Genomic DNA, 16,989 nt, shown 5'->3' on the forward strand with positions numbered 1-16,989 from the left:
GGGGATGAGCGGAACAAGAGAGAGTTTATGACTGTATCAGGGGAAAAGGAAATACTGGAGAGAAAATAGAACCATTAGTAAATGAGGAAGGAGATGAAGTTAATTATGATTTTAAAATGGATGAGCAATAGAACTGCTTTTTTTGAAAGAAAAAAATCAATCTTTAACAAAAATAATAAGGACTGACAATTAGGAAGAAGTGAAGGCCTTGTGAAAACAGGTGTTGGATTAAAAAGCGAGGAGGAGAAAACTTGTAAAACATGAATATATGTAAATGAGCAAGTCTAGATGAAACTCATCTTAAGAACAACGCAAAACTAATGCATTTTTCCAAATAATTACAAGTAGTTTGGAAAAACCATGGCAGATGGGAGAAAAGTTGTATCAGAAAAGAAAAAGCAGCAGCAGCCACAAAAAAGCTAATGGTGTTTGGAAAACAATGCTGGTGGTTACTGGCCAGTAAGTATTCACCTGTACTAAAAGTGAGAAGCACAACTGGACTCAGCAGGCAAGCATCATGTCTGTTGGGTTATGAAGCCATGCTACACAAATGAGGTTTTGTTATAGAGTTACAAAATACAGCAATGACAAACTCAGTACCTGTTGGGTCAGATCCAGACTTGCTGCTCTACCTCTTTACACCAGCAGGTCTACTTGTAACATCTGAACTTGAGTAAATCATTTGACAAAAATACCTTACAAACTTGTGTCTGAGAAAAGAAATCCAAATTGGCTTTGATAGGAAGGGTGTCATTTGGGCTGGAAATGGCAGTATGAGGCCACATAGAAAGTGATCTGAAGACAAAAATTAAAATAGACGCTGGTTGTAAATATGTTATGATTATTTCAGCATAAAGAATGATTAAGACATAATTATAAAAAGAAAAACAAGTTACTGTGTGAGCAGCAGAACTAGGCCACCCTGGTTTGCTGTGTGTTTAGATGCTCTGGTTGGATTCTCTGGTGTCTAATAGGTTTCCTCCGTGACAGCCCCTCCAAGGTGGGGGTCAGCTGATGCCTTGATGGGGGCATTGGTAGGGGTGCGCTTTGTGATACCTGTGATAGACCTTGTGTGTTTGAGACCTACACAACCTCCAGATGCAACTGGGGTCAATATGGCCAACGTTTCTGAAAGTTAAGAGGAAGGGACGTGGAAAGGGTGATCACATTTCCCACATCCATTTATTGGGAACTCAGATTTAAAAATCATGTGAAAGGGTAAATTCTGAGTGAAAACTAGAATGTCACAAATGAACAAAATGCTCTGAATTTTGAGACTCTGTCCCCCTCTCCCTCTCCTTTCTCTTGTTTCCAAAACAGTGTCTACATGGATGGACTGCATACAGATAATAGCTGTCATGATCTTATTTTCATACCTTCTTCTTAACCACTACTTTAGAAGCTCCCCCTGCCAAAAGGATGCAGTATTTTTCCAAGCTGTTTGTTCCCTTTTAGTGTAAAGGGTTAAGGAAATAGGGAGTTTCGAGTTTCTATACTGATTATTTTGAGATACATTATTTTTTAAAACCACTGGTCTGAGTCTCTTGCTGTTGAACATGTACACCCAGCTATGATCAATAAAATTGCTTCTTGCAGAGAATGATGCATACAGAACTTCAGACAGGTTAAATTTGCCTATTGTAAGGAGGGGATTAAAGGTACTTAGAGTTTATGATACTCAACCTTCAGTATAAAGCTAGATCGGCAGAACCTGCTGAATATCAGGGCTATGTCTCTGTTGCTGTACTGGGAACTGAAGTGAGGACAAGGGCACTATTTCTTGTCTGTAATCAAGAAGTATCACTGAGTTACATGAGGCACCCAGTAGCTTCTTATATGGGAACAGAAGGATGCAACTGTTTTTAAGGACACAGGAATAATGTTATGGTGCTTCCTTTTCATATCCAATTACTATTCTTCTCTACTTATTAATACCAGAAATTTTAAAAGCTTCTAACCCTATTAGATTTCATATTTAAAAAAAATAAATGTGTCCTACATGATTTCACACCAGTGGAGAGGTCACAGCACACATGGACTGAGAAGCAGAAATCCCCTTTAAACAGCAGGAACTGTGTAAGTAACACCTTGAATATGGTTTTGAGAAAAGTGACTTAGCAGTTTCCATAGCTGTAAAGCTGGCTCACAGATGCATGGAAATCTATGTAGAAATCTACTGCCCTGTTTACCATCAGGATTACAAAGCTCAGAAAGGAAAATGTAGAAGGAATGGTATGAAAATGCAGCCAGCATATGTTTTGTAAGAGCAGGAAGGCTCAGAGACCCCAGCTCCCACCTGTAATCACTCCTCTTCCCATGGCTCCAACACTAACCTACGTTTGGAGTGGCAGCTTTATGGTGGGGAGGATTAGTGCACGTACCGAGTCTGAGTCCTCCTCCTCCCCTCCCTTCAGGTCCTATTTCTGGGGAGCACCCATGCACCTTCACCTGCTGCTGGGGTAGTGTTGAGCATGAGGATGTGGATTTGAACACCCCAATTCCTTCTGCGTTCCTCAAGGTCCTGATTCCCCCCTTCCCCTGGTTTCCCTTGCAGATTTGTTTATTTCTCAATAGTGCAACATAGTATATTGTGCATTCACTGGGAGCCTAAAAAAGCAAGACAGATTTTATCATTTGGAATGTGGATATCTAATGCCCATTATAGGCTGACTAAATTTAGTAGAGTGGCAATTCACCAGACTACTAAATTTAGTTAGGCCATCCGGTCATATCATTTTACTTAGCTTAATATTGGATATCATAAGATAGGGCCTATCAAACAGTATGGCTCCAGCTTCCCTAGCTGCAGATTATATTATCATTATAGCTTTTCAAAACATTCATGCTGACTTTCTTAAAACCTTGACATTTTCTAGTTGGTATATTTTGTTACAAGTTTGTAAAGATGGCCCAAATTCAGTTGGTTTTCACTGTAAAGATCACTGTTAAAAAAAAAAAAACCCACACCAAAAGACTCTGTTTTCATTTTAAGCAAAACCTTTGACTTTCCCTGTTAAACTTTAACTTCAGTTAGAATAGGATGAATTTTATCATCAAAGCTAGGTAGACAAGGTGGAGTCCAATTCGGAGAGAAATTTTGCACAGCCTTTTTCATTGTCTTCATGCATTTCTAGTTGCCATCGAATCTCAGTTCTGTTCCAGACAGGAAAAAAGCTTTATGAGAATCCAGTCAACCTGTACTGTGACAGTGAGGAGTTCTCAGTGCTGTAAATTCAAACTTGTCTTGTGCAGAGTAAACGGGAAAGAGATCTTGGTAAGGATCCCATGAACAACAGCTGGAGTTATGGCGATGGGATCAAATATGACTAACAGAATGGCATGTACAAACTCATCAGCCCTGCTATATTTCTTCCCCAGTATATGGAAAGAAAATTGCAGTAGCAACATTCTGGGAGTCTGTAGACTTAATCTTTTTTGGTAGGCCTTGAAAGGGAGCCAGTGTCTCTCCATGCCGAGTCAATCATTTGCTGTCCAAGTAAACTGAACTGAGATCATCTAGATGCTGGTCTTCGTTTCTAATGAGCTTTCACAGTAAAACAGGAAATAATAATCTTGAAAGGGGAAAAAAATGGTCAAAAATCAGCCAGAGAACATTTAAAGGTTTGTTCTGAACAAGCAGAGCTAAGAAAAAGGCCTGAGAAAAGTGTGTCCTGGGATCACTCACAGTTAAAGCACTGATTAATTAAGCAGAGGGTCATTCTTCAGAAAGACTCAAGGGCAGTTTTGGCCCTGGGGCTGTAATTTGGACACTTCTGGAGTTCTAGATACACTGAGCTATTCTGTGCTGGGCCTGTGAATATGTGCATTCTTCTGGCTGAACAATGGCATCTTTATTCAAATGGGAGCGACTAAGTAAGTGGCTGTCTCCTAATACGGGTGGTATTTCTTCCTGCTCTGCCTCAATCTCTGCTGCTTTCCCATTGCCTTATCAGTGCTTTGTAGCACAACTTAGAAAATGAAATCTATTCATAATGCTAAAACCCTCCCCTTTTATAGACACGGGGAAAAAAAGCCCCAAACGCTTACATATCCTCCAATTCTATAGCAGGGTGTTTACTTTTTTAAATGCAATTCTGCTTATCTGACGCTGGTTTGGAAATTAATAAAATGGTGCCTGGCTTTTATTGTTTTGACTATGGGAAGGAAATTAATCCACAACTATTACAAGTGTTTGATCCAAACGAGCGGAGATAAAGCTACGGCTTCAAGAAACGTCGTTCCCTGTTTGTCAGGTGTCCTAGTGCACCTGACACATCTGATTTATTCCTCCAATGTTTAGCAGCAACACTGTCCAGGTAGATGATGGCCATTCATCTTGCTTTGTGTAGGTATTTCTTCAGGGTGGCTTTATTTATTATGCCTTAACTACTGTTTCTTCTTACTCACTAGGTTCAGCTCTGCCAGAGGTTAGAAAAGAGGTTGTTTGTCTGAAGAGACAAGGGTGTGGTGAAAATACTCTGTGCCAGCCAAGTGAACCAAAACACAAACTGAATTACAAAGCAGGCTGGAAAATAAAATTCAACTGACAGAAGATCTGGACCCCACCTGTGCTGAAAGACAGAGCGAAAAGGAGTCCCAGGAATTGGCCATGTACAGCTCCTGGAGGTAGGTCTGGAGAGGGGGGCTGTGCCCCCCAAAATCCTCTCAGCAGCTCACAGTGGCAGAGCGGGATTTATAGCATTACTGCATGGGGAAAACTAATGTCAATGTCTATGCAATACTGGTATTGTTAATAGTTAATTCGGTGAGAGCAGGCTCGCTGTGAAACTGTACCGCAGAAATCTCTGACTTTCCTTACCATGGGCACTGGGCTGTGGCACCATGCGCACACCAGACCTGTCCCACAGCCCACAGCAACTAACCGACGGCTGCCGGAATCACTGGGATTGGTGCAGTGGGGCAGACACGTTACTTGTTTCCACCAAAGCCAGAGCCCAGGCACCTCCCAGCTGCACGTGCCTCCACAAATAGTGCTTCCCGAAATGCTTCTGAACGTCCTGGATCTGTGTCACCACCGAAAGACACTGTACAGAGCACTGGTTTGGTATTTTGTACGATTGCAATGCAATCTAAAATGGACCCTCCTTAGAGTGGAGACCGGCTCCTCCCTCCTCTGTGAGAGCCCAGCCCCATGAGTGTAGGCAGCCACCGTCCCTGTCCCCGGAGGCCCTTGCTGCTCCCCACCACCCCGCCGGCGCCAGGCAGACCGGCCGCTGGTCCGGAGGTGCGCCCGTCACAGCGCCCGGGGCAGCCTGGCACCTGTGGCCCTTGGTGGAGGCATGAGTTTCAGCAAACCTTGCGGCTATCATCTAAACCTCCGCTGAAACACCTGGCAGTCTTCGGGATGGGGACAAAATGGGAGGAAAGAAGACTGTCGTTATTCTTAGCTGCTGGCTGTTAGGTCCCTCTGACCTGCTACGCAGTGCGTACTGCGGGAGATGGCACTGAGCGGATCTGCCTCCCCATGCCCGCGTGGGGAAGCAAGGCCTGCGCAGAGGCCTGAAGAGTTCAGAGAACAGTTTTGCATTAGCGATGAGCCAGAGTCAGTTACTCGTATTTAAACAATACTGGACTCTGGGGAAATTCAGATGCAGACCTGAAATGCATGGCTTGGCAAAAGACTGTTGTTACTGTCACATGCCTGACCTCTTGAAAATAACATTAATTCAAAAGTTAAATATGTTCAGCTGACAGTGATGGAGTATTTGTGTTAAGGAGGAGATTTTTCAAAGTCACAGAATCAACTTAGTGATGTGCTACCATTGCCTCATTGACGTCCTACCTGAGTGCAGCAGGTCTTGGGGGGCTTTCAGCTGCAGTGAAGCACTCACTGCACTGAGAGGGGGCTAGCCCCCTCTAAAAGGGCTGCGTTTCCAAAGGGGGTTCTGAAGATTCATGATCTTTCTGGTCACTTTAAATACAACTACTTTGGAAATTATTTCCCCTGGTTTAGTTTCCAAGTAGGCAGTTAGACCTGGCAACCACAGACAGAGGTCTTGTAACTGGCTTTGATGCGAGAAAGCAGCATTGCCATAATTCTGGAGATATCCCTTTCTTTTCTGAACTACATTGGCAGCTCACGATACCAGCATGTCAAAATGACATTCACTCTATATTACACAGAACGTATAAAACTTTGTGTTTACATTTTGTCTCCTTTGCCCTTTTCAATTTTGCTTTATTTTTTTATAGTTTTGTAACTTAAGCAGTACATATTTGGGGATGTTTTTTTCCATGCCTTGTCTAGCTTTATGGCTTGTTCTGGCTGAGGCATCCTTACATGATTTGATTTTACAAGAAATATAGGCTAGCACATATGTATGTAATTGTTCCACAGTGAACCAGTCTGTCTGGAGCACTGGGAGAAGAGCTACATTAATACTTTTTTTCATGCTATTTACAAACTAAATCGCTAGATCTACAAATGATACCAAATATTAGGAACTGCAACAATAAGGCTTGTGCTAGTTAGCAGGAAGCACAAAAGTATGGTGGAGCCAGAGAAACGCTCATCAGAGTAATATTTTCATCAGAAACAGAATGTATTGTAACCAGGGGAGATAAGCATGAGTAGGCAAAACCAACTATGCTTAGAGCCAACATGCAGCAGCAGCTACAAATCACACACTGCTGAGTGAAATCTGAAAAATCGAAGTCTGATTCTTCTACTAGAAGAGCCCCTCCCTGCTCTGCGTGGGTGTGGAGCCGGGGGCTGCCAAAGTGTGCCAAACTGCGGCTGCGCCGAAAGCACAGAGCAGACCGTGACACTAGCTAGGAGGAGAGGCTTAGCCGTGCCCAGCCGCTGGAGACCTGCCACGCCGTCCTTATGCTGGTGGCAAGTGGCCCTCTGCTACCGGAGTGTTTAGGAAGCGGCACAAAGCCAAGTGGATTGAGGGCAAAGACCCATCATGGAGGGGCTGGTCAGCCTTTGCCACACAAAGAAATGCGGGAGGACTTTGGTCTTTCCAAGTAGGAGAGCAGTGGAGAAAACAGCCAAGAACTGATGCTGAGGTAGACTAGCAAACCTTGTTTAATAGAGGGTGCATTGCAGTGGTATCAGCAATGTGAAGTCAGTGCTGCAAGTGCCGCATACTAGGACTTATTTAAAGAGGCTATTGTAAAAGTCTTCGAGCCAGTTAATTACCAGTTTTTGTTATGTCAGGAACTCCTTGAGTTAAAGCAGAAAGAAACTATTCATGAATATGTTCCAGTTCTGTAGTTTAATGGGACAAATTTAAAAAAAAAAAAAAGAAAGAAAGAAAGAGAGAGAAACTGATAAAATGATTTAGTTCATGGAAGGATTGAAAACCCTCACAAAAAAAGCTGAAATTACATATTGTGCCCCATCTACTCTTGCATAAACCATTGAAATTGCTGGAGACTTAATTGGACTAATCGTCCATTGCAGTTATGCATGAGCCTTAGGGAGCGCACAGGGTGCATACGGGCCAAAGCACCAGCCTATGAAAGAGAGACAAATTATCCAATAGCATTTTGAAAAAAGTAGATGTCCAGGTATGAAAAGCCAAGAGGCTTGGCTTGCATTTAAAAAATATTAAGACCAAGTGAGGAATTTCATTTAATTTATTTACCAAGTGGACTTGAAGAGATGTGAAAAAGGACAGAAGTGACTTTAGGCAAGAGAAAACTTTCAATGGAAAACAAAAAATCTATCTGTAGAGGACACTAATGTAGGCTCATTCCCTTCCTGCTTACATCAGGTTTTTCCTCTGCACCTCCCTGTTTGTTGTGAAGTTACTGATGGACTGTGGTTATTGCAAGCAGATTCGGGCCTAGAAATTCCATCTGATCAGAATAAAAATCATATTGCATGCTGCATATTGAATCGAACCACAGATATTGGAGTAAATGGCAGTTTAGAGCCTGTCTCATACTATCAGTATTCTTCAGACATTTACTTTGCTGCCTTCCGCTGTTCAGAACACCCTGAAAATCACCAACACATTTACTGAATTGAGGTTTAAAAGCAACTCAGAAACAGAAACAAATAATAGTTCTTAGCTCTGCTGAAGGTTAGAAGAATACCCTTGCCAAGGGGGTGCTTTCTGCATGCATCTGAGTACCTCCAAAATGACCTGTTGTGTATACATGTGTCCTAGTTTCTTTTTTACAAAGAGAGTTTGTTATGAATTAAACCTACCTCTTGGGAGAAAAAACAAGCCCACCATACCAGAATACCCATCTTCCTAACTCTTACCATGCCACAGACTGAAATCTCAGACCTGCTCATGTATTATGAAGCATCTTGGAGAAAGCTGTTATGATTTTGTGCCTATAAATGCAATCATCTCTCAGGATATAGAGATAGTGCAGAGGATATCAAACACAGTCTGTTAGCTTTTTTCCCTTTGGATTACTTGTACCTTCTCAACCCTGGTAAACTTGTCTGTGCTTGGCTTTTCAGAAGTCCCCCAAAGTCCTACACCAAACACCTTAGGTGGTGATACTCCTGTAATGTGGGGCTGACCACACTGTAGAGGTTGTCAGCCTTTCAATGGTGCCCTCTTCCCAGGGCTGGTTTCCCATCTGGCATGCTGCTTCCCACTCCTCCTTGCTCCCGCTCTTCTCCCCTGCCCGGCTTCGCTGCGGGTGTGAGAGCCCTTCTGCTGCATGCTGAACTCCAGGAGTTCGAGATGTGAGGTTTTTGCTGCGCTGTTCTTTAAAGCACTAGCTTGGCCTTACTAACATGTTTTCAATGGCTGGGATTAGCAGAGCTTGTAAGAACATATCAGACCTGTCAGGTTTACAAGTCCACTCACCACCTCCACCCTCTTACATATATTTTTAAATAGCTAATTAGGAGATAGTGCCAGTGGAACCAAATACTGTCACGAGATAATGATCTCGCACTGCTATAGAAATGGTAAGTGGAAATGTTTATTTTCAAAGGGAAGAAACACTGATCATGTGCCTAATCCTATAATTCTTAAACAAGTAAAAATCCTGTAGATTTCAGTAGAGCCTGAGGTGACAACATCCTATTACTGTGGTAGTATTTCTGGATACCAAATGGCCGTAAGTGATGCAGTCATTTTCTCCAAATTATATTGGTGCAGTATTGGAACAGATGTTTCCCTTACCTTTATTAGCCTGTTGTATCTCCTAACTTGGAGGACAAATTTTGCATGTGCTTCATTGCACCAGCTTAGATGATTTTTTATTTTTTTTTTCAGTTGTGCTTTAGGAAGCAGAGAGCGGTGGTTTGGATGAAGTTATGCTTATTTTTAACTTACTGACGGTTCATAATGGTGATACACAAGTCTGTGTTGTTACTGCAGGCTCCCTTTGGTACACTAAGGATCATCTCTGTTTAAATCAAAGATGGCCTTTCCTCTGGCCTTCAGGAATTTTGGAAACCAGGGGTGTCTTAAATTCACTTTTCAGGAATAAACCACCTTATGTTTCCAGTGGGGTGAAGGAGTACACATGGGCAACAGGTTTATTAGCTGCTCAGGCGTAACTGCCCCTGTGCTGCTCTACCCCAGTAATAGATGTGAGACTATTTGGGGCAGCTTTACCTCTCGCTCAGGCTCACCCTTGTGTTTGTATTCCCACCATGTGGTGCTGGTGGGGGCTATGCTGTGCAAATCCTCTCCCAGATCACCTGCCCGGGAGCCTCTTGCTCTGCTACGCGGCAGCGTTAATGGGACGGGTACATTCGCCTTTACTGCCTCCCCCCAGGGAAGCCTTCTTTCTACTGCAGCTCTGGACTCACTTTAGATGCGGAGTTGTCTTACAGACAGGTGAATACTGCAGTGCAAATTGGAGGCAGATGCAGAGCTGCTTTCAGAGAAAAGCCTGTCAATGAAAGCATGAAGGTTTGTTCTAGTCAGAATTAACTTGCACAAGTCGTTAGTGCTTCACCATGGAAGGTGGCCAGTGGTTTTTAGAAATTACTGCTGCTTTCACAACTAATGAAGATTCATCATTCCATTGGATCATCTCTAACCTGCTATAATTGTTCTGATTTTTATTTTTTACCTTGTTCGCCAGTTCATGTCTAAATACAAGAAGATGTTTATATTGCATACATTCAGCTTTAATTGGCCCTTAAAAGAAGGTGTTGATTAGAATCTTCTCAACATCAACAGCTCGCTCGCACAACATTCTCTAATTACTGTTTATTAATTTAGTTCAAGTGGCATAGTTGAAAGCCCTGCTCAGATGGGAGAAGTAAATTGTCACTGGTATTGAATATGTAAATTATGTGCCATGTAAGTTTCCATGAAGAATGTTTAAAGTTAAATGCTACCACATAAAGCCTTCCAGTTTCATCTAACCCAACCATATGACAGCTTTGCAAAAAGTGTCATGAAAATTTACCAGCCCTGGCAAAAAACCTACTTGCCTATCCTTTACTTTTTTCTATTAACATAATCATGATGATAATGATAATTTATTTGCCAGTCAAAAAAAAAAAATCATTCATGCTGGCTGGCTGGAGATTTGCAAGGCTGCCAATTGAATGTGAACTACATGTTGCTGTAGTATAGACATTCAGCAGCCTGGATTTGTTGCCCTGGTGCAGTAACCCTTCCTTATTTTTAATTAGCTTATAAAGTCAGAATTTCTTAAACAAAGTACTCATTACACATTGCCTTGTTACATTACTTTAAAATGCAATTAAAAGTTTTAAGAGCGCCGCAGAGTTTGTGTGCCATTGTCAGCATCTGTGTCACTCACTATCAATTTCCACCCACTCACATAGATAAGAGGCCTCCCGTTAAATATAGGTGGCACTTCATAGCTTTTGTGTATAGACTAGGCATGAAACAATAGACTGATGAGGACGACCTGACTGCATCTTAAACTTCAAGGAATAAGAGAGGAATGGAGGGGAGGGTATTCTAGAGGAAGGAGGACCCAGGAGTCTTTGTCCTCCCACCCCTGCAGTTGTCTCTCTATGACCCTTTGCGTGGGAGCAGCTGCACGTTGCTGGTGAGTGTGCTGCTTCAGAATCTTCCCAGACAAAGCTGCACGGGAATACCACGCAGTTATTGTATTATGCATCTGAAACAACGAGACCAGGCATCGCCTTGTTAAAAGCAAAAGAAAAATATCCAATGCCTGAATGCTGCCTGGGCCTTCACCCAGTCCTCACACTCTCGCTGGCTGCTGTTATCGTGAATGGCACTAATCAATTCCAGGAAATCTCTACACCAAGCATTATGTCACATGCGGTTACATCATTCCCTCTAACCTCTAGGGCTTCCTGTTGACATCTTTGGAGCTCTTCTACTACCAACTGGTACTAGAAGAAATGCCAAAGGGTATTTTTAGCCATTTCTGCCTTCCAAAAGGAATCCAAATGTTTCCATTTTGCAGCTTTCACCTGCTGGATCCCATCTTTGCTCCTTAAAACAAGCAAACCTTTGTGGGTCTGCTCGGGGTCTTTCCAGGTGTTTGCATAAAGGATGGTGGGAGTGCATGAGGGTTTTATTGAGACAGAAGGGTCTAATGCCTCTGCAGAATTTATTTTTTCTTAATGTCTACCAGATTGCTAACCCAGCCTGTCAGTTGTGTAACTTCTGTTATAAATTCCACCCCAGGAGGCTGTTTCTTTCTGAATTCTTTCCTAGGAGATGCTGCTTCCCAGTGCAGGCTATGTTTCACCTTGTGGTTCATTTCCAGGCATCATCCTGCAAGGCATTCCCCTCTCCCCTTGCAACGCCATCCCTACAGGCAGGTAGGAGCCATTTCTCTCTTGGAACGGGCAGTGACACCCCATCAGCTTTGCCTTGCAACCCCCACTTTTCTAGCTGCTCAGCCAAAAGAAGCAGGGCTCAGAGTCTTTCCAGATCTAACTAGCAAGATTATTCCTCCTTGAAACCACTATGTTTCTTGGCTTGGGTCTTTTTTATTATTATTATTATTATTTGTCTGGTTTATGCCTTCCTTTCATTCTAACGGTTTCTTTTTTGTGGCTGTTTCTGTATTTGTTCACTGCTGCAGTAGGTATCAACAACATGATTAAATTCCAGCTCTGACTATTGTAACATAAGCGCTCTGCCTTCATTATCTGCGGTGCCTAAAACTATTTGATCTCTAATAAGTTCACCTGCAAGTGTGCCTCATTTGCATGATGAGGCTAACTGGTGCAGCCTGGTTGCATATTGGTCTGTAATTTCGGTTTCTCTTCGATCAGATGCATCACACAGAAGGAACTATTAGAATTGCCAGCAACTGTATTTTTTTCTGTTAATCATGCCAGAATACTAGGAGTCCCATGCAGCCTTACTAGGCTGGAAAAATCCCCTGATAAAAGGCACGGGAGAGCTTCTTATGTCAGGTCACATATAAACCACTGCTGTGCTGGGGATAGTTGGTCTGGTTTGATGGCACAAGGTCTTAAGTTCACATCTAGCTCCTGAGCTGGCTGTTCAGTAGCCTCCTTTGGTGAGCTGCATTTCCCATTGCCACCAGCCCCAAGCCCATGAGGGAGCTGTGCCACCCAGCAAGGACCTCTCCCCTGGCCCAGCAGGCTCAGAGCTGGAGGTGTCCTTCAGCTTCTCTGAGGGTCTCTGCCTGACTGTCCCCAGCTCACATCCATCCTCTCTGGTCCTGCACTTGGACCCAGTTGACATTTATTCGGCAGTAGTGCCTCCTTGGGCTTTACTGCCTAAAGTGTGCAGGGAGAGAAAATATGTTTTCTTACACCAAGCTTTTAGGAACCTGAACTTTTCTTTGTGTCTGAAATGGAAGCGGCAGACTTCAAAGCTAAACGTAAGTAGAGAACAGCAGCTCAGTAATTGTGAGATTCATAGCAATAGTGCTGAAAATGTGTCAAGTTGCTTGTTTCCTTTCTGGATCAAGCTCAGGATAGACCTGTGGGTTTTGCTGTGTTCGGTATGACTTTAAGAAATGTGATTTGCCCCACTGCAGCATCCCTTACTTCTCTGATTTCAGAATTCAGCTTCTTACACTGAAGTAATGTGTAGCAAATACTTGCATTTTCATTTGAGACAATTTTTAATTGAACTGAACGACCTCTGAGAACATGGAAATGTCTCTCATTGATCTGAATGGATCCCAGGCTGAGTTCTTATTTCATACAAAAACCCAACTGTTTTCTTTTCTTCTTGGGCTCACACAGAAACGAAAAAACTAAATCAAGCAGAACCAAACAAAAGAACTCTGAGGATCTCATCAGCAGTATTTGCTTTGCACATGAACAGTAATTTCTCCCTAGCACATATTTCCAAGAATTTTTAAAAATGTCATTCATACATCATCTGCCCTAGCAGACAACAGTTGTTCCAGAGAAGCTGTTGCTCTCTATTAGGTCAATGATCAGTGAACTAAACATTTTCTACTTAGGCCTTCATAAGATAAAAGCCTAAGAGCTTTGAAGGAGCCATTACAGACTATTGCCTAGAAGAAATATCCATTTGAAAATTCAGCAATTATGTACTTCTATAATAGCGTGTAAAAGGAGCTCTGGACCCATTATGGGTTATTGAGTAAATAATGTATTTTTAAAAGTGTCCAAGTAATTTATATGATAGCCTGTATTGGCAGCAAAGAGTGATTGTAGACTAAACATTCTGTCTTTCTTTCTTTTTAAAAATCTCATTTAAATCCCTAAATAGCAATTAAAAAAAGAAATCCCTGATGCAGTTTCAGTATTTCTATAGTAGTCAATAGCTAATGGCTCTGACTTTACTCCACCGAGGCTGCCATTTTGTGCTGAGCCAGTTTCCTCTGGTCTGACTTACTTTTTTTGTCTTGATTGGATAAGACAGGAGGCTTCATTATCAAATATTATATAGAAGTGTCCAGAGGCCTCCTGGAGGTCAGACTCAGAGTCATCAGACCTGCCCATAATCAGGAACAGCCACTAGCCAAAAAAAGCCACGAGTCCAGAGAGAGAAGACAGGAAACTGTCAGTCCCTATTTCAGGGAAAAATTGAGGCTTGGAGAGAGGAAATATGTTGTCTGAGATCATGCAGGGGACAAAGAACCTCTGCCTCCCAAGGCCAAGTTTAGTTTCCCTGCTTTATGTCCAGACTGTCTGTGGAAAGGCACAGTCTGAGATCTCTGAGCTGCTGTGGGTCCTCAGTGCTAATGCAAACAGCTCCTTTATCAGATGCTCGCAATAGTCTTGCTTCAGACCACTGCACTCAGCCCTTTCAAGCACAGACCCTGGTCAAAGCAGATAGGAAAATACTGCAGTTCACAAAATTTGTATTGCAGCAACAGTGCGCTGTGAAACAGATGTGCTGGAAAACAAACTTGTTTTCTACTCTTAAGTGTGGAGTAAGCTTTCCTTAGTCCTCCCCTCTGCTTATCATACTGCTTCCTGCCATGGCAGGGCTAGTCGCCTCTTTGATAATTTTCTGTCAGAAATTGGAAGAATAAGTTGAAACAGTTGTTTTTTAAGAAACACTGGTGTTTGAGCTGCACTGAATTTTGGTGATTATCTTGACATTCCCAAACACCTATTAGTCCAAGCAATCTGTAGTGCCACGGGGCCGCTACCGTACTTATGTATTACATGTACATTAAAATAATGCAATGGGCCTGACTTGAGGGCCCAAAAGTAAAACAATTTTCTGCCTATGGTGATGCTCCACCTTAACTCTTTTTGATGGTACCCTGGCATGAATTGGAGACAAAGTCACTTCATCTGGTGTTGTTGAACCTGTAGGTCCAGACCTGAGTTGTAACTAATTTTGTACATGAGATACCCTAACAGGCAGCAGGAAACAGACATCTGTTAACATGACTGTCAGGAGTTCTGATTTCCTTTTTTAGAGGCTATGTAATGCCTACCCCTGCAGGTGCATGTTCAGAGCAGATTGTGCGCTTCCCATAGCTAGCTATGCTCTTCAGTCACACCTCAAGAACATCACCTTTAGACCTGAATTTGAATGCATCTGTATAATTTCTCATTGTTTAAGAAAAGTGGTTTTGATGCAATGAATGAAAATGTGGCATTTTGGCTCCCCTCTAGGGAGATGACAAGCGATAGGACTTTGTAGAGAGGATACTGGCATGTGAGAGTCTGGTTTTCATGTGTTTGGAAAGACACAAAGAAGAGAAGAAATACAAGGGTGCCAAAGAGCACACAGTTCAAAAGACAAAAAAGAAAGGGAGTGACTTAAGGAAGAAGTGGTAAGGTTGTAGAGAGAAAGATGAAGGAAAAAAATGGTGAAGGAGTGGTAACAGAGATAGAAATAAATGGAGAAGAAACAAGGTGAAAGGTATAAATACATTTAAGTTGTATTTGAGCAAAACATACAATGTCTGAGAAAGCAATCAGTCTCTCTCACTGTTAGACTGCATTTGTCACTTAGGAAAGGACAGTTATCTGTTGGGATAATTGACTGGAACTCCAGTGAAGAAGTCTCCATCACTGGAGGATTTCAGTGACAGAGCAGTCAAAAATCTGGGAAATACTGTTGGGTATTGGACGATCCCTTCCAGCTCTATTTTCTACAACTTCAACATCCCAAAGTGTGTGAGTGGGAGCAGTACCTCAGTTGTGTGGTTATGGGAAACCTGTTTCTGGCCCAGTCACCTCCTCACTGAAATTCTGTAAGATCTCACAGAGTAAACAAGACATGTACTTGGAGATGAAGTTTATGAGGACGATGAACATACAGGGGGAAAAAAAGAAAAGGAACTGGTTGATCTGCAGACAACATTTTCGTCTGAGCTATGGACCCAATGCCACAACCTTTACAATTTCTTCTTCATACTGAAGAGCCCCATTCTGCAACAAATACATAGTTTGGCTTAGATACAGATCCAAAGCCCTCACAACTTGACATAAAAGATCCTGGGGTCTTTCTTCCATGAACAGAGTTATTAATTGCTCTACTCTGCTTCAACTCTAAATAATGCTATTCTCCCTTTCAAAGAAAATTCCCCCTAATTTCAGCCAAAATCATTCTTTGCTTCCTTTCCTGGCTTGTCTTGAATGGTGGGTGATAAGAGGACACAGGTAGGAAGTGGTCTGGGATTATTCCAGACTGATGATTATTTCTATGCAAACCACCAGTTACCATTGCAGTACAAAACAGTGTAAAACAGGCTTTTAAAAGAAGTCTGGACAGGCATCACATTGAGATGAAAGAAAGCTTCATTCTCCCATCTTGTTGAGTTTTTCAGGGCTTGCCAAGGGGATCTAGCAAAGCCCAGTGTGATAATGTCAGTGGTCCTCCCCTGAAGGTAGAAAGCTTGGATTGCTCTAGTACTGCCATAGGAAGGCACAGGCCTTTAAAGTTACCACTCCTTCCCCATGCAAATCTGCCGTATATTCTCCTTTTTTCTACTGTGGGCCACCAAGTACGATGCTGGTAACTGGAGGAAACTGCCCCCCCCCCCCCCCCGACATTACTTTAGAGACATTAGATTAATTATTTGAGGGTGTGTATGAGATTCTGGAAGTACAATTTACGTCTGCTATGCCGTGAGATCTTTGGTATGATATTGACTCATTCACTGGCACCTGAGAGAGGTTTGGGGAATTCAGCAAGCTTTCAACAATCCAGTTTGAGAGATTAAACAGAATTATGGCTCACTCAGGTTTGTCCTAATTTTATTAGATTTTCACCATTTCTAATTGCATAAACATATGCAGCCAAGTATACAGATGGGGACTGGGAAGATGTACAAGGACACTCAGGCTCCATAGCCAGCTAATTGGTGGACTAAGTAATAGGGCACTTGGAAAGATTGATAATTTTTTTCAGAACATTTCAGGGTAAAATCCTGTCCCCATTAAAACTGAAGCAATCAAGAGAGGAAAGATTTTAGCCGTAGATTTTGTTGGAAATAGAGAGAGCGAGAAGAGGAACTATGTGACGCAGAAAATATCCAGGATGAAGGATGTTGTTTTAGGCAAGATTCACTACTTATTTGTCTTAGCCGTAGGAAAAAGAATGTATCAAAGACATAGAACAACTGTCCTGATCCACATTGTGACATCAGAAGGCTAAATAC

The 16,989-nt window shown here is 42.4% G+C and overlaps 1 long non-coding RNA gene across 4 annotated transcripts in view; it reads left to right on the forward strand.

Moving 5' to 3' along the window:
- Window positions 1–16,989, forward strand: part of LOC126042189 (uncharacterized) — a 37,773-nt gene that overhangs the window by 10,643 nt on the left and 10,141 nt on the right. For 3 of the 4 annotated variants that reach the window (XR_007507073.1, XR_007507072.1, XR_007507074.1), the window contains exon 2: window positions 4,411–4,626. This is a non-coding gene — a long non-coding RNA (uncharacterized LOC126042189). Of the gene's footprint in view, window positions 1–4,205; window positions 4,317–4,410; window positions 4,627–16,989 lie in introns of those variants that run through there. The other variant, XR_007507075.1, reaches the window with a different exon arrangement.

This window comes from Accipiter gentilis, chromosome 8 (genome assembly GCF_929443795.1).
Source record: "Accipiter gentilis chromosome 8, bAccGen1.1, whole genome shotgun sequence".
NCBI lineage: Eukaryota > Metazoa > Chordata > Aves > Accipitriformes > Accipitridae > Astur > Astur gentilis.